The sequence below is a fragment of the Epinephelus moara genome, chromosome 4 (genome assembly GCF_006386435.1).
Source record: "Epinephelus moara isolate mb chromosome 4, YSFRI_EMoa_1.0, whole genome shotgun sequence".
NCBI classification, from domain to species: Eukaryota; Metazoa; Chordata; class Actinopteri; order Perciformes; family Serranidae; genus Epinephelus; species Epinephelus moara.
This window is the reverse complement of record NC_065509.1, coordinates 27,855,197-27,878,233: the sequence shown is the minus strand read 5'-3', so window position 1 is coordinate 27,878,233 and position 23,037 is coordinate 27,855,197. Positions and strand designations below refer to the sequence as shown.

The 23,037-nt window shown below is 39.9% G+C and overlaps 2 long non-coding RNA genes across 2 annotated transcripts in view; one reads left to right on the top strand and one right to left on the bottom strand.

The window, feature by feature from the left end:
- Nucleotides 1–22,904, top strand: part of LOC126388995 (uncharacterized) — a 110,814-nt gene extending 87,910 nt beyond the window's left edge. Inside the window, exons 7-8 of the long non-coding RNA XR_007569798.1 lie at nt 21,236–21,443; nt 21,575–22,904. This is a non-coding gene — a long non-coding RNA (uncharacterized LOC126388995). The remainder of the gene's footprint in view (nt 1–21,235; nt 21,444–21,574) is intronic.
- LOC126388996 (uncharacterized) overlaps nt 22,119–23,037 on the bottom strand; it is a 28,374-nt gene continuing 27,455 nt past the window's right edge. Inside the window, exon 4 of the long non-coding RNA XR_007569799.1 lies at nt 22,119–22,242. This is a non-coding gene — a long non-coding RNA (uncharacterized LOC126388996). The remainder of the gene's footprint in view (nt 22,243–23,037) is intronic.

Below are 23,037 nucleotides of genomic sequence, written 5' to 3'. Positions count from 1 at the left end.
TAAGCAACAGAGTAAACACATCAGGAACCAGCGTGGGCTGTTGGTAATACACACATGTGAACAAGATGCCAGAGGCAACGTGAAGTCACTGACATCATTATCTAAACACGTTTCATTATTCATTCCAATAATAAAACCGGATTTATTGTTGTTCCATGTTGTAAATCCATCACCCTGGATGCCTATAGATGATCTCACATCTTATCTCTCTCACATCTATATCATATGTGATATTGATATTAATTGATGCTGTTTTCTTCTATTAGCTCAGTGTAATGTGCGGGCACGCTCAACAAAGATGGAGGCTAATAAATATCCTTTATTGTCTCTTGATAAAGCCAGATGTTGGGGGTGGAGTAGTGGTGTGCGTGCTTGTGCGTGCTTGTGTGTGCTTGTGCGTGTGTGTCCTCCACAGTTAAACCTAGGCCGCAGCAGCGTGGAGGACTGAAGTCCCCGTGTATTCTAGCTCACAGATCACAGAAGTTATGAAAGACTGCTCTTTGATCATTTCGGTTTCTAAAATAATTTCCTTTGAACATTTCAAGTCACTTGTGCTTTTATTTATAAAGCCTATTTAGACAATCAAGGGGTTGAAAATAATTAGGCTCGCATGCACACGAGTGTGGACATGTATTCCCTTTCAATCAGTTAAAACCAGCTCTGTTAATTAAAGTTCTGAGCTGTTACTCTGCCCAAATCATTTTCTTATTAGCTGCTGCATTCCTCAGATCTGTTGTCAGCAGAGCATATTTTCTTTTGCTCCTTTTCTATTTCTTTTTTTTCCTCTCACAGAAATCCCACTGACCCATATAGTTGATCTCATTTTTGAAGCGTACAATATAGATTCCGAGTTAAGAGAACGGAGGCTCTATTATTAGTCCCATTTGAGTTGCACTGCCTCCTTCTAGGTGCTGCTGCGTGTTGCTGAATTCCCTGAGTGAAGGCATTACCATCTCATTTGGGTAAGGGTGAGATTACCTCATGCAACCGAGCTGTTTCATCACAGAAAATGCAGGGAGGCTGAGCTGTCGCCGCCGACTGTTTATACAGGCAGCTGAAGGTAGAGACATTCCAGATACATTTCACAAACATCACACATGACAACTTGTGATGCCACCTTACTGATGTTTCCCTTGAAAGGTCTCTCACTAACAACAACATCCTATTGATCCTCGCCACCATTTTAACAACCTCCTCACACCCTCTCACACATACACACCTGAGTGGGTATGGATTGAAAATATTAGCAGTTAGCAGGCTAGCTTTGCCAACACATCCTTCAGTGTGGCTGTCAATTAGGGCCCAGTCATCGTGGGGCCGGACCTGGAGGAGTCCCGCGCAGGGAGAGAGTGATGAAAATCACCAGTGTAAATAACTGCTCATCCCTCAGTGCGGAATTAATATGCAATACTTACATTTTTGTGCTGATTAAAAGGCTGTGGCACGTGATGAGCTATCAAAACAAGAAATAAACTACTCGGATTAAAATTCTGCTTTTAATTGGATAGATGAAAGGAGCAATTAGTTGCAGTTGAGTTAAGTTATTTTTTTTTCCCCAAGTCAGCTCGTCCTCATTTATTAGAAAAAGGGAAAAAATAATAATGCATTTTAACCATAATTTAGTTTGTGTTGGTGGAAAGACTTTATTTACACCCAGTGGCCACTTTATTAGGTACACCTGTACAATTTAGTGCAATTCTCTGCTGTAAACTCTACATGTATGTTCAGGTTTTGTTGATTCTCTCGTAAATTTGTAAACTCAATTACATGTTTACTGCTGAAGTCAAAGTTAAAGGTGGTGTCGCACTGGACTACATTACACCTTTGAGGATAATGCGATCCAGTACAACACCACCGCTAACTATGAACCTGATGCTAAAACATATAATTGAATTTACACCTCTATAAATACTGAACGTAATAAGCATCATAAAAGTCGACTTTATGGCAGAACAGTTGTGTTGGATTGCATTACATTGTACAGATGTACCTAATAAAGTGTATTTCTGCTTGGTGTGGTTCTCCCTGTGGTTGTGGTGTGAAACTGTAGCTGTAGGGGTCAAACTGTACTCCACCCTTCACAAAGTCGCACCAACAAGTAGGCTCCTTGAAGACATATGCACATGCCAATCACTTGCCAGTTTTTTGGTACATCTAGCTCACACTAATGCAGTCAGCTAATGCAACTGTGAAATATGTAAGTCCCCCTATTTAGCATTCATAAGCAGTATATAATTACGCACTGTAATGTAGCTGTAAGCAGATGTAAGAGCATTTTAAGTATTGATTAATGTACACTGTTTGGCATCAATTAAAACTTCAGTTTTAATTGATGCCAACATTATTTCAAGTGTGTTTTATTATATCATCATTCATTATCTGTTGGATACAGAACCCTTCACCTATGGGAGCCCATAGGAGGAATTTTAGTTTTTGATAAATGTAATGCTTTTATCAGCATACAACCTTATTGTTTGCAGTTAAACAGAAAACTACTTTGTTAGGTCCAGAAAAAAACTTTGTTTATTACGTAACTTAAATGCACAATATCCAATTTCTGTCACTAACGGTCTCTCAACACAATGGTTTGAGTTGAAGGTGTGAGAAAGAATAGTATCAGTAACATTTTTAACACTGTGCTACATTACAGAGAAACACAAAACTGCACTAATGAACCTTCATTAATATAGGCCTATATTTTATCTACAAGTGCACGTCACACACTGAGCGAGCCGCCTGTTAATGACGCTGTGGGCTAATGGGCATGTAGCTACTTCCATGTTTTCAGATGAACGTCATGTTTGTAGTCGACCAATGAAGATGAGTTTACATATCACCTTGGGTTCGTCCTTCACCTTCTCAGAATGATCCCACACTTTGGATTTCCTGTCAGACATGTGTTATTAACTAGCCCGGGGAATAACCGCAGGTACCAGCCCTGGAAATTAACCTGACTCCTGTCTGACTGCTGAGTGTGGACACTTCCTGTGTCTGTCCTTTCAAATTAGATTCCCACATGGTCCAGTCACATAGGTTTTGATTTATTTTGACAAGGCGCAGCTCCTAATGGAGTTTCACGTTTTTTTTGGGAGTTTTTTTGTTGTTGTTTTTCTGCGACTAAGTGACCAACGAAATCTTGCCAAGTAATGATCGTTCTGATCAACTAATGTTTGGTGGACTTTTAGGGGGCAGCCCTAATGAGAGCTGTTGTATTCACAGACAAGGAAACTGTAGCCGAGTAATTTTTTTTTCATGTACGTGAAGTCACACATATATGTTGTGTCATGTCAATCTAATGAAATAGCTGAAACTAATGTTATGTTATCTTGCTAAATTATTACTAGCATTAGGTTAGTTGACCACCCATACAGTGACTGTAGCTAACATTATGCAGCTAATTTTAAATTGTGGTGTAGCCCAGCACTGTTATCTGTGGTCAAAATATTCATACTGAAAATAACTTTATGATCCTGTTGAACAGTGTTTCCCTAATGAGACTTTATTGTGGTGGTATTTGCCCGGGGGAATACAGAGACCTTCAGTTAGTAGGTAGTTGTAGCAACTTGAGTTCAGCTAGTGCTAACACAGTGCCAGGCATCTTATTCAAACCGCTTTGATTCCCCAAGTGAATAAGCAAACTTTCTGTTGCTGCTGTTACACATGTATAGCCAGTGCTATGCTGGAGATTTTAGCCATTTTATATAGTAGGGGGAAAAAAAAGAAAACCAATATGTGGTGCTCCATTAGCTTACTGTACGCATTAGCTTGCTACTGTGTTGCTAAATAGCATGCCATTAATGGAAAAATGCTGTGTGGCAGAAAAAAATGCCGTGTTAAGGTTATTTAGTATAATACATCTCATAGGATTTAGGATGACATATCTGGTATTTTCCATGTTCCCCTAGAACAACTCGAGGATTTGAGGAGAAGAGGATTTGACCATAATGACACACGCCATGTCTTCAATAAAACTACTTTTTATTTCTTTGAGTTTGAACATTACTGGAAACATTCTGAGTAATGTAGGTACACAAGTCAACAAAATATATAACATCCATGTCGTTGTTTTTGAACTTTTAATGCAGAAATGTTACATATTATACCTTAAGTCACGTATGCAAGTTAAATACGCTACATATCTCACATAAGTATAGTATGTTATGTAAGTTGACCAATGAAAATCCAGTGTTTGACTGACCCAACTATCCAACCTGACCTCCTGCCTACACACCGCAGATTTTGTTCTCTTTATATGTCGTCACCCGATTTCCTCCTCCGTCATATTTGCGATGGCCATCACAGGATGCATCCTAACAATGGACGTAAATATGTGTCGTAATAAGCTGCTTGCACAGACGAACTATACAGCCGTATTTTAGGGGGAATTTACTGCCGGCTGTCATATAAGACATGTTTGAGCTTTGTGTATGTAATAAACTGTAACCTGAGTGTGTATGCTTTATGTTCGTATTTTGAAATAACCAATGCTACAGGTGTAGAGAAGGAGGACTTGTGCAATGTTGGTGACACTATAGATAAACTGCCTACCAGTTTTCAATTTCTCTTTTTCATCCTGGCTAGTGGACTGAAAAAAAACTCTTCTTCCTTCATGTTGGCCCCCCGCTCAGTCAATACATGTTTCATTTATGCTGTTTATTCTGTACATTTGTAGCCGTGAGGCATGTATTTTATAGATATGCAGTTTCAAACAGGTGATGTTGCAGCTGCTGAGGGTCCGAGGGGCAGGGCTGCCTCGCCGTGTTAAAGGATATGTTTCCTGTTGTGGAAAAAGGGCCGAGATGACCAGTAGTGCCGTTGTGCTATTGCACCGACCTTACTCATCAATCAGAAATCAAAGCTTTGACAGTTGCTAACATTAAAGGGCTGCTGCTGGCGTGTCCTATGCCAAGAGGCCTCTTTCTGCTGAGCATATTAATATACTGTAGGTCACAAGGAGGCTCATCACTGATCATGAAGGGAAGGATAGATGCTCCTGAGCCACACCAGCACGGTTCCAGTCAATATTCATACTGCAATATACAGTCATCAAAGACAGTGCAGTAGTGGACCACTGAAACGATTGAAGTGGTTCGACCCCTTTTTTTTTTAAATCAACCAGGAATTTACAGTTGTAGAATTTAATAAAAGAACATTTTTACTTTAGATTTAGTTTTCTTATATAAACAGATTATTTGTTAGAAAAGTAAAGCTCCACTTATTGTTGCCAGTCTGTTTGCATGTTGCCTGAAGGCCCGCAGACATGTTTGTATTCCAGACTGATTTGGGGATACAGCTTCAAAAATAAACCTCACATTAAAAAAACAAGAAAAATCCAATGCAAGTAACCACGATGTCACAGCTGCCAGTCGCAGGCTGCTTTAAAAAAAAAAACAAAAAAAAAAAACTTTTCATCCTGATACCACTCATCTGCGTTTAGGTGTGTTGACTTTTTTTTTTTTTCTCCGCCCTCTTTTGGGATATTGATTCAGGCAAGATGTCTGTTTATCTGAACAACCAGCAGAACTTCAACTGAGCCGCTTTTGCATTTAAATTGTGTCTTTAAAATCTCGAGGAAGTCAGGTTAACAATCGCGCTAACTGCTGTAACTCTCTTTGATCTGCTGCTTTAACCACACATTAATATTCACATTAGGTTGTATGAAATTTGCACCAAACATTAGAGTTAATTATTTACCTTTAATTAACTTTTTTGCACACTCTGACTGTGTTTTTAACATTCTAGTCAAAACAGGAGTAACTTAAAGCGTGATATGTAAAATGTGTGAATCTGTGTAATGTAAATTAAAGTGTGCATAGCATTTTTATTAGATATTTTTATTCAAAGATTACAACTTTTACTACTTCTCACTGCTTATCAGACGTGAACAAGCACAATCCATTCACTCTAATGTATAAAATGTGCACCAGAAAATGCACTGCCGCTTCTCAGCATCACCAGTGGCTGTTTTGCAAGGGGCGGTGTCTCTCAGAATTGAGACTGAGCCTCATAACAAATCCCCAGTTAGACAAAATATGTGCAACATAACATGCATGTTTCATGATGTCAGTGACATCAGACATTCTGAGCTGGCACCATGTCCCGAGCAGTGTAGTTTATGCCTTTACCAGCATTTAGAGTATCTTAATTCTTATGCAGGGACTGTGATTTAGCCTTTTTTGTGTGTACCAGGACATGTTTATGGGCTAATAGGCCTTTGTTAGTAGTACTCTATTTATTTAATACAATTGTAGTGTGAACAGAAGGAATAATAAACAGGCTGACTAAACATACGATTCTTCTTTTGGGCTGAGAAAACCCTGTGTAAGGACACAAAAGGGGGACGTTTCCACTGCGGAAAGTAAATTCTTTTGAAGTGGAACTAATCATCTGAGGGATGGTTCTCGTTGTCCTAACAACGCAGCTGAATTGGAATGAGCCTCCTTTTTTGTGGAAGATATGTTTTCTTTTTCTCATTCAGAACTGATGATGATAGTAGTTTCACGCCCTGTCCACCCACATTGTCCGTCCAAACTTCTTTGCAGATAAGTCTTCACTTGGAGACGCCGAACACACGGCGGGTGACTCTTGGACTGTGACGTCAGCCCCACTCCTCTGTCTCCCAGTCTTTACGCTTTTTAATGCCGTTAGAATGAAAAGGGAATCTCACAGCAAATCCTCTCCAATAACAGTTCTTTCTGAGAGTGTGAAAAGATCAAGACTTTTAAACTACTCCTATATCATAATGCACCAGTCACTCTAAAGATAATACTGCGCTAATGTTTAAACTTTTGGATGCTTTTAACAAATTTAAATTTGTACAGTGTACATTTATATGTTGATTTAAAAAACATGGCTGTATTTAGATACATTTCCATCTTACAATACTCTAATAGGTTTTCCTGATGTATAAATCTGTTAGGAAAATGATAAAATAATCCAAGTACTCTGCAATAAGTGGCTTTAATGCTCTTTTTTCTTTTCTTTATATAAGAATTTTGAATACAGCTTTTATTGAAGACCCACACAGGGAGGTTTCTGCTTTATTTACATTTCTCTCATGGAAAAAACCTGAATTGGTGGATCTTTGATGTAACTTTAAGTTGTATAAATTACTTTTTACATATGAAAACATTACATTACATTGTTTAAATGACTTTTTTTCTCATCTCTGTGTAATTAACCTCTTCAAATTCTTCAAGATTTATTTTGAAAAAAAAAAAAAAGACATTTAAGGACATAAAATTAAAGACCTATTTGCATACTTTGCAATTTGTGAGCCAAATTATTTAAGTCTAAATTTAAATCTGCGTCGAGACAATTATTGTGAAGGATTGGCCACACATTTATGATAATTTCAGTTAACTTTTGTTTCCCTGCATGTCCATATTACTAGTTGTAATAGGCTTTAAAAGGCTGCAGCAAAGTGAAAGCAGGAGACAGACTCACTAAAGATAGTGCATGTCATTTACAAACCAAGTAAGCAATTATTGGCTGGAATGATGAGGTCTCTGATTCACTGCGACAACTCCTTTGTCTTGTGTAACTGTGCGCTCCAGCTTGAGTCCAGGGTCTCCTCACGCGCCCTCAGGGAATTGAGAAAGGTAACTTTGGCCGTCTGACCTCAGACTGAGAGAATTCCAATCTCTTACCGTTACTAAATCTTTATCTTCACACAGGCTGTATAGCTTCGCCTCTCTTGAGTTATAAACTGTCGGCCTTTTCTGCTAGTCCTATAGTCATCCAGCCGTTTTATTGTCTCAGTGGGGGGGGGCAGAGTTCAGGCAGCAGTCATGCCCAAAACAGAGGTGAACTGTTCAGGGAAGCATCCTGGCTACTGTGCTCACTTATCATTCAGACCTGTCGAGGCTTTGAAGGAGCACAAAACAAACACAGGGGTGAATTCTTCATTGTAAACTAGTCGTGGATTTTGTGGTGCGGAGACAGTTTGTCTCAAGAATCTTGTTTAAAGTTTAAAATATTCATCTCTTTATCTCAAATAATAATTCGTCATCTTCACAGTGTAAAGATCATTGGAGTGGAAACGTTAGCATCAGTTATCAATCAAATCTAAATGAACCATAAATTAAGATTTAACCATCATCAGATCAGGCCCCAGGACTTGTGAGCCATATTTTTTTCCTATTCAAAGCTTTTGTACTGTGTTTTCATACATATTATATATTCAAACTTCTGATGTCTATATAAGTCTACATTATTCATAAATACTCCCACAGATGACTTATTAATTGCGATATTGCACTTTGCAGAGAGGGACATGAACAATAGGTTTCAGATTTATGTTATTTCTTAAATCAAACAATTTTCCAACCCTCCAGAACAAGCAGCCTGTTGGCAGGAAGTCCTGCATGTAGCGGAGATTTGGCAAACAAATTAGACCCGATACGAGTCTGTGTTGATAACTATAGCGAAGTATTTGTATTACTGAGAGGCAGGTGGCAGCCAAATGAACAAAGTCACTCTCAGTCAAAAACTAATTCAATTGTGCTCAGCAGTCACAAATCTACAGGATACTCTGGTAGTACAGCAGCTTCTCACACACCAATTAAAGCGCATTTAGACTGCTGATGCGGGATTTGGCGGCAGTGTGTTCACTGTGATGTCACGCAGGGGTGGATCTCTGGCTGCAGTGACGGGGTAAGACATCTCTGTCTTCTGAAGACAACAACAGCAGGACTATACCCTTGACTTTTTTGTCTTTAATGGTGAAACAAATATTCTGTTTGTCACCGTCTGTCTGCTGTACACTGCCTCTCTCCTTAAGCACACACACACACACAGTTACAGACTGGAGCAGGTTAAGGCAGGACACAGCAGATAAGCTCGTGGCACACTTGAATGTAGGCCATTTTTAGTTCTCGTGGTTAGAAGAAATTCAGCCCTTTAGAGGATACAAACTTAGAATCCTCAAAGAACCTAATTTCTTCTCTCCAGTTATTGAAATTGCCTCTTTTAAAGCTACTGAAAGCACACTGTACTCCAAACATGGACGAAGAGGCTGATGTCCCAGAAATGCAAAACGGCTAGCGACAGCAATGTCCAGGATGGCGTCTTCTTAACAGAGCGATTGATCAGTTGTATTTCGTATTATCTTCCCCATCTTCCAAATATCCCTTGGCTTGCTTTGTCATTTCTACATGCCATGCGGTAGCTGGTTGCCATTGTCATCATGGCAGACTGGGAGCCGAGGAGAGGACGCCAGCGCTGTGCCAGTTGGCTCAAGTAGTGAAAACACGAGGCAGACACAGCACCATTCTAATCTTTATCGTTCCAGACACGAAGGTCACTCTGGTGGCGATTGCAGTTTTTCTGTGTCCCAGTAGTCACAAGATAGATTCCATACTATGTGCGGATCCACACGGCAGAACGTAACACACTCTGCTTTTCATCTGGTGTGTATTTAACTGAGTTAAAGAAGAACACCACCTAAATGAAGAATGTTATTTCCATGGTCCTGTTAGTTCAATCAGTATTCAAGAACATGAGCTCACTCAAAGCTAGAAACCAGAGAGGTAAGTCTCAAACATGTGATGTCATCAGGTATAAAGTCTGGAGCTGCTTCATAGACAATGAATGGGAGACTGATTTTGTGAAGGTTTTTTTTTTTTCCATACACAAAAATGAGCTTTATTCTAGGGCTGTACAGTTAATTGAAATATTATAAAGATCGCAATAAAGCCAAGGGGAAATATCCAAATCGCAGAAGCTGCAATATTTTTTTGATAAAAGTGAAAAGTGTCACAATATATATGAAGAATTGTGGTGCTACAGAGACGCCCCGGCCTAAAAATCGTATTCCAGATCAAAAGGAACATGCTTGTTTGGTACAGACCCCAGCAGAAATCACATTATCAGTGAAAATTAAATGCAAAAATTACCACTCCCACTAAAATTGTGACTCATATCATATCTCATATCTGTCAAAATAGTCACAAGATGATTTTTTTTTTCTCACTTCAATAGAAGTTTATTTATCACGAAGGAAATTCTTGTGCCAAAGAATGCTTCAAATTATAGTAACATTTAGCAAAGTAACCACAATTTAACATTCACAACCAGTGGCTTCTGCAGGCCAGGGTCACTCACTGGGTCCAGTTTTATAGTTTTAATTAAATATCTGGCATAATATACAAATATACACGTTAAGAAGTGTAAATCATGCTGCCCTGCTTTATTCTATTGTAGTGTTCTCAGTTCTGAAACAGAAAATGTGCCCAAATACTCAAAACATTCACCTGGGTGCTCTCAGTGTCATCTATAACATCTTTTCAAATCTATTGTCTATGCAGCAGCTCCAGACTCTATACCCTCTGACATTACAAATTTGAGTTTTAGCACTCTAGCTTTTGATTTGGGAAAGTTGTTTATGTTTACTAATATTTTTTGGACTGTCTGACCACAGGAATAAGATGTCTGACTTTTGAAAATTGGCGCATAGTTCCCATTTAAGTACAGGATTTAGCCGACGCTCACTTTTAAAATGTGGATTTTCATTTCAAATTAAGACGAGGTCAAGTTATTCAGACGAGGTTATGTAACAGTGGGTGATCCAGAGCTACTGAAGCGATCAAGCAAACAGGAAAAGTCTATCATGAGGATGTAAGCAACCATCATAAATGGTAAATAGCTAATTGCTTATCTTAATTGCAATACATCTCCTGAGTTTTTCCCCAGAATTATATAAAAACATATGTACAGATGGTAGGAATGCTGGTTTTTATTTTAATGAGTTACAGCTATTCCCCAAATGCTATTTCGACAAATGCTGCATTCACAGTAGCTTAAAACAAATAAAAAAGGCATGTGTACTTTAGGTTATTGTATAGCTTTATCAGGTTTCATGCAGCTCTCCAGCCTGTGGACCTATCCTCCTGGTGGTGCTTTGCTTGGTAGACAATAGTCCTGCAAATATCAGGGGCCAAGTCATTATCTTCTGCTCAGCAGGTGTAGACATTATTGGAGTGTCGAACTAATGATATGTAATGAGCTCTCTGTGACACATGTCTAGCCACCCTTACTATCATGGGGCCCATTAATAGATAACAGCATCATAATTAGCTTTGTTGGGAAGCCAAACCTAAGCTTATAAATATATCAAACTACATTTAAGTTGTGTGTGCAGTTTCACGTGTTGTGTGTTCCCGCACCAAAACAAAAAAAAGTGTTGCTTTTATGGCTGTTTGTTGAATTTAGTTTGTGCATGCATACGGCTGTGCTTACATACTATCAAAGCGCTGAGACTATGCAAAGTGTTCACACTGCTGACAAGTGCCCTTTCTAAGTGTGCACATGTGCAATTGTCTGTAACGATTTTTCTCTTTTAAACAAACACCAAGAAATTTATTCGGCGACTAACACAGGGATGAGCCATTATTTGTTAGTGTTTTCAGTGTACTCAGTAAATTGAAAGCCCGGGACACAAATACATGGCTGTCTTAAAAATTTATATTGGAAATGGTTTTGATGTTGTACCCCACTGCAAACACTTTCAGCCTTCTGCAGGTCTCCTAGCAACAGCAAACAAAGGCAGGACCCATCTCAAGTTTCCCGTGGAGCGGCCAGTCCGGCGTGCCTTTGATCTTGACTGGGAAAATAGCTGAGTGGGCACTACTCGCATTTGTCTTTCATTTACTCCAGCCCCCCCGCCCTCCTCCCCAAAATGTTCCCTGAAACAGCCAAATCTTCATCTGTCCCCAGCAACCAACACCCCTCCCGGATAATCAACCATAGCAAGGGAAGTCATTGAAGCACTACAAAGTTTAGTAGAAATTGGACGTTTTCGTTTCGGAGCATAGTTGCTACCTTTAGAAAGCTATCATTTGTGGTTCTTCTGTGCAGGAAAGCGAGCGTGTAAACCAAGATGGTGTTTTATCCCTTTGTTTTCATTGTCTCAATGTAGGCTTACCGCAGAATTTATCAACCTGTGTCCTTTAACTTTGATGTGAAAGCCTTAATAAACACATAAAGTGCCTTTGACCTTGCCTCTGCAAGGGTTTTCAACTCTATGAACTTGGACCAAACTGAAATAACTACTTTTATTCCATAAAAAGTCTGGGAGCCAACAGGAAACTGGGCACACAGTGCAGCTGATGTGTATTTAAAGTCATGGCACAGAGCGCTCTTATTTTGAATTCTGCGTTTAAAAAGTAGGCTGCGCACAGGAAAAAGAATATTTTGAGCTGGTTTCTCTGTGTTTGGTAATGCCTTCGAAGTAAGTCCCCAAGAATCAAAATATAAATAACTCCCTCATTCAATGCATAAACATGACCAAGGAGAGGTAGGGCAATGTACTGTATCTTAGGGCTATTGAATGTTATCTTACTCCACTTCTCTGCTCTGCTTTCATCCAAAACAGCTCAGACAGCTCAGGAGATTTAACAAATTGATGTGTTTCACACTGTTTTGGTGTAATTTACTGTAATTGATGTTTCTATCTAGTGCCGAAGCCTTCTAAAGCAATTGCTTGTGTTTGTAGGAAGACATGCAGCCCAGTGGGGTGTATTGACTCAGACTGTTGACTAATACTCCTCTATTGGCATGTTTTAATGCTCTCCCATTGTTTGACTAACACAGTCCTCTGTAAAGCTAAAAGCACACCTTGCACACTGCTTCAGATGGGGATCAGAGTACGCTTTATACTTTGTCACACTGTAGCTTTGAAATGGAAATAAACACGTTTTCTTTCGGTGTGACTGGGTCACTGTGGGCTGTCTAACCTGGTTCTGTGACCTGATTCATGATCTGGGCTTAAAGCACATCTTGCACTGCTCAGCAGATCCGCCTTCTTCTCTTGTTGATCTCAGGGATGATTGTAGTTTTTATACAGGGAAGAAAATATTGGCAGAAGTTACACTGTCTGCTATATTGCACATATTGACTTTGAAATAACCTTGTTAGGCACTTAGGTGCAAAGAACAGCAGTGGCTTTTGTAAGTGACCCAGCCTGATATTTCAGCTGTTTCTATATTCACATTCATGAGAGACAGACGTATTCACATCCTTTACTTATATGAGTAGCAATACCACAGTGTAAAAATACTAAATTTCATACTCCAAAATTAACTTAAAGGGACAGTTCACCCCAACATCAAAAATATATATTTTTCCTCTTACCTGTAGTGCTGTTTATCAGTCTAGATTGTTTTGGTGTGAGTTGCAGAGTGTTGGAGATATCAGCCGTAGAGATGTCTGCCTTCTCTCAAATATAATGGAACTAGATGGCACTCAGCTTGTGGTGCTCAAAGTGCCAAAAAAAAATACATTTGAAAAACTCGACAGCAATGTCTCTCTGCAGAAATCATGACCCAGTTGCTCAAGATAACCCACAGACCTTGTTGTGAGAAGTTTCATGTAGGAACTATTTGCTTTCTACTGAACTACACCCACCAACCATATCACTGCACAGAAGGAAGCATGCATCTACTCATAGACGAGAGGCTCGTGCTCATGACAGCCCAAGATGTGAACATTAATGGTGTACTCTTTGGCTGAGCTATAATGTTAGCTAGCTCAGTGGTGCTAGGTGAGCTAGCAATAGATGCACTCTTCCTTCTGCATGGTGATACAGTTGGTGGGTGTAGTTGGGTATAAAGAAAATAGTCCCTACATGAAACTGCTCACAACAAGGTCTGTGGATTATCTTGAGTGACTGGATCATGATTACTGGAAAGAGACATTGCTGTTGAGTTTTTTTTCCCCTTTATTTGGCGCTTTGAGCACCACAAGCTGAGTGCCACCAAGCTTCATTATATTGGAAAGAAGGCAGACATCTCTATGGCGGATATCTCCAACACTCGGCAACTCACACCAAAACAATCTAGATTGATCAATAGCACAAAAGGTGCAGGATAAGCAGAGAAAAAAACTATTTTTTGTGGATCAAATGGCTGGGAAACATTGCGATGTGTCTGTTTTAGAGGGGGAAAAAAAAAAACAGGTTTCATGGCTCAAACACTGCTGGAAAATGCTGTGATGTCTTGGTTTAAAGAAACTCTAGAAACATTGATATAACACGTATGAAACATGCAAATTTAATGTATTTGTAGTTTGCAGAAATGTATAATGGAAACATTTTCTTCTGGTAACTGGACTGGGAAAAAATACGTGTTTTTGATTTGGAGGTGAACTGTCCCTTTAAACTATCAAAATTTAAAGTACTTATGCACAAAAAGGGCCCCTCTGAGTGTTACATAATTATATATTATATTATATACGGCATGAATTGACAGTAAATACTGATGTGATAATGCCGAAAATGCATTTTGGTGTTGTTGCTAATTAAAGTAGAGCACCTTCTGGTTACTTTCATCTACTATATGGTAGTTAGTCTATAACAAATGTATCAGATTTTATAAGATCATCACATGTTTTATATATTTACCTTACCTTTCTTTACCTTTCACTTGATCCAATCTGTTTGCTATTGTCCTCCTGCAACAACTCAGCTCTCGCAAGGCTTTAGAACGAGACTTCTCCTTGAGCTACACTTGGTTAAACACAATAACAAACCAACTTGATTGAGTAAAAGGTAAAGAAAAATGTTTAATTTCTTTGTCAGACACTTAGAATAACAATCTGAGCCTGTCAGTGGCAAAACAAGCACTTTCAGTGGACATACTTTGATTGTGTGCAATTGCCCCTATTGCACCCTGTTTCACAGCTGCTGACTGTAGCACTAATCGCTCAGTACCGGATCAATTTCAAATAATGTTGTTCCCGTTAGTCACTTAGACACAAAAACATGGGAAAATACTGTATAGATTTAAAAAAAAAAAAGTTTTCCTTTAACTACAGTGCTCGATTTACTTTCCACCATTGCATGTGCAGTATCCTTTTTAGTTTTAAAAGGTAGTCGTGGTGATGGTGAGTGGCGTATTAGTCATGTAAAAATCTGAACAATAAATGAAAGGATGGTTAACAGTAGAAATTATTACTGAATATTTTATATAGTGAAATATTTTTGATTGAAAGCTCAGGGAAAGGCTGGTAAGAGGATCTTGAGTTAAGATTATTTTGTGAAACTATTGTTTCCAAGGTCAAGAATTAACTTTGATGCTCAGTATATTTCACTAATAAACATTATAATTCATGTACTCCAGTCTCTGAGATCCGTTATGGATTTGTCACTCCTGCCTGTACACCAGCTGATAGCTTTATTTTCTTCAAAATGTCAGCTGCAATTTAACAACCATATCACATTTCTGTAAAGGTACACATGAACACACACACTGCAATTAGTCAAAATACGGCAAAACATTGTGCATGACCGTGTTTTGTAAACCATATTCTGTATGAGTGCTATTTGTGTATTTTTCAGAAGCCTTTAGAGAGAAGAAATCCCATATTTCCTCTGTTATACACATGCTTGTTTGTGAGGGAGCTGGATCCTATTTTGGTTTGTCAAAGCAAAGCTGCAGAACAGCAGGTTTTTGTTTTCCCTCATTATCTTTTATAGAAGTGAGTAAGGTTTGAGTTTTTACATGTGAGAGAAAAAACTGTCCCTCCACTGCCCTTAACTGCCCTGTACTGTCCTCCCCTGCATACACTGAGAAGTCTCACACACACAAGTCATATAACTCATAACATTCGGTGTTATATAGCCGCATTGCTCAGCACTACACCTGAGGCGGAAAGGTACACCATTACCAGCATGACACAGGATGATAAACAAAAGGTTGTGATCTACTACAGAGAAATTGAAGTGCTCACATAAGCAGACCTTTACCTTTCAAGCTGTCTTGTGACCTGGAAAGGCCAAGAAAAGGTTTTACTTTTCCCTCTCACCTTCAATAACTCTTTCCTAACTAAAAGGGCTCTTGTGGGAAGAAAACACAGAAACATTTGAAGCAGATCTTTTTTTCCTCTCTCTCCCTCTCTCTCTCTCCGAAAAACCCATCGGAACCCGTTTTAGCATATTTATTTATAGCACGTTTCTGATTCAGAATCCTGCGCAAAAAAGATTGTCGTAGCATCAAGTATCATCACATTACCCCTGACAAAAAATAAAGCATGTCTTCATGCTTGTCTGCACCAAACCCCACACAGAGTTACACCCCTCTGATGAGTGCACGTGCCATCTGACTCTGACAACAATGTTGGGGTGGAGAATGTATTAATATCCTCCTGAGCCCCAAGCATGCGCATTTACTGTCACCTTAGTTCATCCGTTTATATGCTTACCAAATATAGGTGTCCTAAAAGGTACTTTATACTGGAACCATTTCAGTGTTTAGCCTCACTATAGCAGGAGGGTGAGGCGCTTAGTCATTTACTCTGAATGTTCAATCAAATAAAGTCTGCCAATATCCTAAATTTCTAGCATAGTTTTTTTTTTTTTTTTGTCAAAGACTGAACTAACCTATCTTCAAGAGGACAATAATGTTGCCTGAGCTCAGAGCTGTCTTATCTGGCTCATTTTGGAAATACAGACCATTTTTTATTAAATTAAAACTGGTTAATGACACTGGAGGTGAAGTTGTGGGGATGTGTGGTGAATTAAAGTAAGAAAAATATTACTTTATAGGAGAAGGGCCTTGAAATGCACTGTATAAGATGGTGCATAGTTACTGTGCTGCTCTGTCACATTTTCCTTTCTGCTGCCATGTCAGTTACACAGCTTCACAATTACATCCATATGAATAAATAATAAAATATGAGTAAAACATTAGTAAATTGTCAACATGTGAATACAAAAATGTTTTTGCAGCCTAATTACCAGAAAAAAATGCAAGCTTCGGACACGTTGCGTTTGCTCACTATTATGTAGCAAAGAGTGGCACCGGCAGGATTATATTCCATAGTACACAGCTGTAAGGTACCTTTAACATGTAGGTTCCCATTAACGTTACCGACACAACACCACCATAAAACTCTGGTTTGCCTGCCACATGCATTTCAAAAACAAGCCAAAAGACCTAAAAACAACAGCCAGAAAAATAATAGTACAATATAATACACTGAATATAGTCCAGAGAAACGTACAGGCATTTAGCAGACAACAGGTTCCCTCATTTTGCAGCATCACACAGCAACAGTTAGATATAACAAATATACAGCAACAATATGTAACACGAAGCCCAAACCAAGCTGCTAGCTACTTTTGTTTGCTAACGCATAAGATAAGTAACACAATAATGCGAGCCTAGCATCACAATTGAGCGCCGGGAATGTTTATCAAACACTGACCTCTGGCCTGTGACATGCACCAGTCATCGGCATCCGAATGTATTTGCGTCATAGTGAGTGGACGTAGCCAAAAAATGCATCTCAGGCACATTCATCAGTGAAAAAGAACCCAAAGACACGCTCTGCTGCTTTTGTCATGATTTTATTTTCAAGATAGGATGATAAATCATTGAAAATAATGTACGCACAGTGCATATAGGATTACAGCTCCTGGTGCCACTGGTAGCAGATATGTTGAAACCTAACCTGGTTAAGTTGAGCCACAAAAAACACTTGGCTATGGTTTGGAAATTATCATGTTGTGGCTTAAAATACCCTATTTGGGGGACAGACAAGTAGATGTCTGGGTAAAAAAAACAACCGCTCTTAGGCCACAATATCAGCAAGAACAGCAACAATGTCTGTAAAAAACAAACACTCTGTAAAACAGCAATGTTTGGTGACTACAAAGCTGCTGGGAACACGAGAACACAGCAATGACTGGCTAACTGTGGTCTGCAGCATGGCAAACATCTTGTCACTTTACAAACGTTGGTATAATACGTACAAAACGTACAAATGTAACATATGTGGTTTGCATTAACGTACAATGCCAGTATTTTCTTCTGGTGATTGTCGAACTGTTTTCTTGTTGATCTTGATATTTAATATTTTCTAAATATTCTTGTTCCAGTATATCTTTCAGCCCTCAGCACTGAGGGCAATGCTTTACAACATCCATTCAATCCACCCGCACACTATCTCTTTGAGTTTGCACTGCCACCAGATTTCTTCTGTTTGGCTCAAAGTGTCACGAGCAACTTCGAACACGAGACCCTCCTTAAGCTCCAGTATGTAACCTGCATGGGACCACAGTGTGAATAGTGAGCTCCTGATTCAATGGCAGTTTTTTAAATTCCATTTTAAATGGTTGATTTACCCAAATAAAGAAATATTCTATTTTTTCATTTGCCTGTAGCGGTTTGTATCCATGCAATGAGATTTGGTTTGATTCAGCCAGGTTTTGATATATTCATCTCATTTACATTTTAAAAAATCTTTCTTTTTCCAGAAACCTTGTCCTTGTTTCTCTCTGCAATCAACAGAACTCACTGTGAAAAGTTTTCAATGGAAAGACTTTATAATGAAGAGACAGTCTTGTTTAGGAGTGCAGGCAGAAACCTCAGAGATGGATATAACCCAGGTAGATTAAACAAAACTATCTGCATTGCTCAACACTTCCAGAGCTGTTGTTTGTAAGTAAAAGAGTTTTTGTAATTTGGGTGAACTGACCCTTTAACTCAGAAGCCACTCACTGCACTATAACTTGTCTTCTGTCCTGGTCGCTCGTGGGTCGGTAGAGCTCATTAGATCATAACTTGAGCTCAGTAGTCTTACTTTGAGGCTTCATATTGTACCTGCAGTCCTGTGACTTACTGAATGTTTCTGCTCATTTGCAGATGATTTGCTCCCAGTCACTCGAATGCCAGACCTCAAAGTGCACAGTTAAATTTTCATCGGTGAAAGAGGATGTTTAAGTATGGAGGTGTTAAAAAGAATACTTCACCCAAAATATCAGCTACTCATTGTGTGTCACCCTGAATTCAATGCCTCCACGGTGAGCGGAGAATCCAAAATAGGCGAACATTCTTCATGAACTGAAGTCATAAGGGACCATGTTTAACAACAGCAAAACTATATCAAAACATCCTTTTACAAACACGTCTCGTGCAGTATAATCCAAGTCTCATTTATCCACTCATATGCCCAGTACTTCCCAAATATGGCAGCCATCTTTGCTAAAATATTACAATATAAAAAACTTCCGCCTACGAGTAGTGCACCTAGTAGCGTAAGTTCGAACGCATGCGTGGGCCCAGCCCCTTCTCACTCTTTACCTGTCAAATACCAGCACTTTGTCAGTGGACGTCAGCGTCAGAAACAGACGCATGAAGACACCCCTCTCAGCGCTATGATGCAAACCAGGGATCAACAGTTTGTAACGCCGCCAGCAACTACCATAAAATAAAGAGTGAGTAAGTGCGTAAAGGGCGGGCAAGAGGGGAGGTGGATGGATCGAACAAATTCCAGATGTTCACCAGGGAGCCTGTTGTTTGTTCCCCATGTGAATGTTAAGCCAACTTATATGTTTTTTAATAAACTGAACCACATACTATTGTTGCCTAAATCTAACCACAGTTTTGTAGCCTAAACCTGAGGAACTAAAACTAAAAAAAACCCGAAGTGTTTTACTTACGTTGTAACTTTAGTTTGCAAAGGGCTGTATGTCCTGTAACGAGCAGAAACTGTACAATTCCTGTGAAACTGGAAGTGCTCTCTGAGGAGACACAATGCATCTAACAAACGTAAGTGGATACGCCGTCCCTGAACGTCCGTAACAGACACAAGAGGGTACCTAGCACGTCATATTTGAATGTGTATGTCCACTAACAAAGCAGCAATATTTGACAAGTTGGGATGAGAACGTGTTGGTGTGCCTCGGCACACTCCTCGGGCGTGCATGAGACTGTTTGTACTGATACGTTTTAAATCATAGTGTCATTGTGAAATTGCAGTGTGTTCCAGAAGTACTGAGCATATGGCTGGATAAATCAAACTTGCATTAAACTGCACAAGTTCTGTGAGCTTTTAAATGAATGCTTTGATATAGTTTTGCTGTTGTTAAATGTGTCTCTGTTTACTTTAATTCATGAAGAATCTTTTGTGTTTTTTGGATTCGCCGTTCACGGTGGTGGTATAGGAGAGAAGCAAAGCTCCTAACAAATTCAAGGTAACATGTGGTGACTATTTGATATACAAATGGTCATTTTTGCTTCTTGAATGGTGCATGCCTATCTACATTTTTACAGTCTATCATAATATAAGTGTACACCACAGTGGTGGCAGCTGCAGTCAAGTTTTGCATGTAATATTTAACCTTTAAAATGGTTTGTCCTTCCCGCTGAAGCCAGAGCGCACTCAAACATGCTCAACATGCCTTATCCATCAGCATTTTTTAAGCATGCATTTAATGTATGATCTGGTGGTTGCTGCCCTTACCAAACAGAATTTGTTAACACCAGCTCTCAGAGGACTCGGTGTGCTGTATGTATGTCTGTTTTCTGGAAGGAAGGCTTCTACATCTACACAGGAACACGAGTACTATAGATTTTCACACATCACTGAGGTCTGCAGTAACTTCAACCCAAGAATATTTTTTCTCACCTCTAGGGCACTGCGTTTGAGTTCCTCATCCATTTCAAAAAGTTTCCGCTGGAATCTCTGAGTATATATAAAGAATGAGCAAAGCTCGAGTGGCTATTTAGAGTGATGCAAAGACATGTTACACCATCTCAATCTGTGTCAGCCTATATGCTATGTACACTTGGAAGACGTCAGTGTCTGTTTGTGCCATATAGAATTATCACCTCTTAACTATATGACATTTCTGGAGAGAAAAAAACAATCATGGCACAGACGGAGAGGGGGTGGGGTGGCATTTGTCAGTGCTCTCATTGGGGTTCAAAAGTAGAATGTAAAATGTCTGTCTTTGTCTAATCCAACACATTTTATTTTTGTAACTGAGAAATCTGTTCAGGGACCCCAACATTTTTTCCAACTGTCAGGGTGTCATTTATCAGGAAAAAAAAAAAAGTGAAACTGAATTCCCACCCCCAGTCCTTCTGTATGTTGTGAGGTTATAAACACGCAAGGTGGGGGTGTGTAAGGGACACACACACACACGTGGACATGGCGACCTCGAACACACTCACTTCATGGTCATCTTGCCCTGCAGGAAGCACTTTGGCCGATCTCCTGACTTCCTCTTTGACACTGTTATGCCCTATAGCCTCGTCTTTCGCCAGCCAGTGATGACTTTTCAGGAGCCGAAGCTGTTGGACTCGCGAGTATTGTCCCTCATGATTGAGATGTTAACCTCCAGGGCAGCCCCTTGCTCTTTAGTGTCTCATTTTTTCTCCCCTCTTCTCCTTGTTCTCCTCCTCCTCCTCCTGCTCCTTCTTCTTCTCCTATTCCGTGGTTTTCTCTCTGCCAGCAGCCTGCACAGTGAGGCCGCGGAGCCATTAATGAGTCCCAGCACTGATAATGAAGCCACAGAGGTGGTCCGAGCCAGTGTGGCACAGGAGCTGGAGCACAGGAGGAAGGTAGATTAGGATAATTACCTGGCCACGGGGGAACGATGAGAAAGATGTCTCACTTCCTGCAGGCCCCGATCGACGACGGAGCAAGTACGATATAATGAGGTGCAGACACCCTTTGCTCGGAAAGAAAAGAATAAAGAAAAATTGAAAAATTAGTTCCTAATGATCAAAATGTGAAATTACGCATTTTTGATTGTGCTGTGACAGTGATTGCTCCTTCTCTGCTCTTGCAGGCGTCCTCCACTTCCACCCCGCACGTATGTATGTATGTGTTTATTTGTTGTTTATGTAGCTGTGCTTTAGGTCTCACACATACTGTACATAAGTCCTAAACATCCACACTCACAGAGACTTTGAAGAGCCTATGAGGTCAGGTTTTAAATTATGGTCTGCACCCACACCAAGCGTTCTCTCCCCACTCCTGTAAATCCATTTTCCACACAATGCATTTCAAATCAAAGCAGCGTCACCATAACACGCCTTAGGAAACATTAAGCCATAGTGCAGTACTTTCATGTATGATAGCATAGCCCCTGTATGCTTTGATGTGCTCACTTTTTTTTAATGCTTTATTAATAATAACACACTGGCTCCTTCTCACACCAACACCAGCTTCTGGTGCTCCTTTTCTCTCCTCCTGAACTACATCCCTCACTCCTTCCATGCCTCAGCTCCTTCATCCCTCCCCAGCCCCTGAGCCTTGTCTCGGGATTGGCCTGTTTGTGTTTGGGAGGGGGATTAGAGGGAATGACATGGGTCTCAGAGATGAAGAGAGTGACAAAGACCTATCAGAGGGCAGAGAGTGCGGAGCGCTGCATCACCATTGGTTGCTGTGGAAATCAGACACGTCTTCATTTCTTCCAGCCATCCTCTCCAAAGTGCCCAGCTTTCATTTCCACGCCTGGGGAGGGAAGCAGGGAGAGGAAAGAGAGAGGATGGAGGGGGGGGGGGGTCAGGATTAGAGTTTCTGTTTGTGCATTTAAGTGCGTGCGCGAGTGTGTGTTTGCTTGCATGTTGTGTGCAGTAAACATCGTAGAGATACAGAGGGATGAGCGCATAGACACTGATAGCACTCACCTCCTCCAAATCTGGCCAAAATACAAATGCTGTAACAATCTAGTGTTCTAGCTGAACACGTTCCTCATGAATGGGATGCCTGATTCATAGACATGTAAGACCTACTTAGGATACAAATGTCTCACTGATTTCCCTCATTATTTCAGCTTTATCCACGGATATTGTGCATTAGTGTTACAGGCAGAGGTACCCCCAAAGCAAACAATGGCTGCTCAGTATTTGCTGATGTTTTCTTTCTGACAATTTCAAAGCAATGTCTGCAATTTACTGAATTGCTTAGCAGCCTCCCCACATTCACATGCGTGTGCAGATGTGCACAAACATCTGCTGAATTAATTTCCTGCTTTTGTGTTTTTCCTTTTTGTCCGTGCTCCTTTTTGATGTTTATTTCCTCTTTCTGTTATGTAGCGTCATTCAATCTCGGTTTCTCGTGTTACTATAATTTCAGCCCGCAACTTCTGCAGCAAGTCATTTAAATGCAATCTGTGGATGTATTCTGTAAAAAAATAAATATATCAATATACTAAAGTAACTCACTTCCTTTTCTTTCAGACTGCGCTGTGTGCAGCTACATTTCCAAAAGCGCTGCATTGACCTGCGTGTATTTAATTTGTCACAT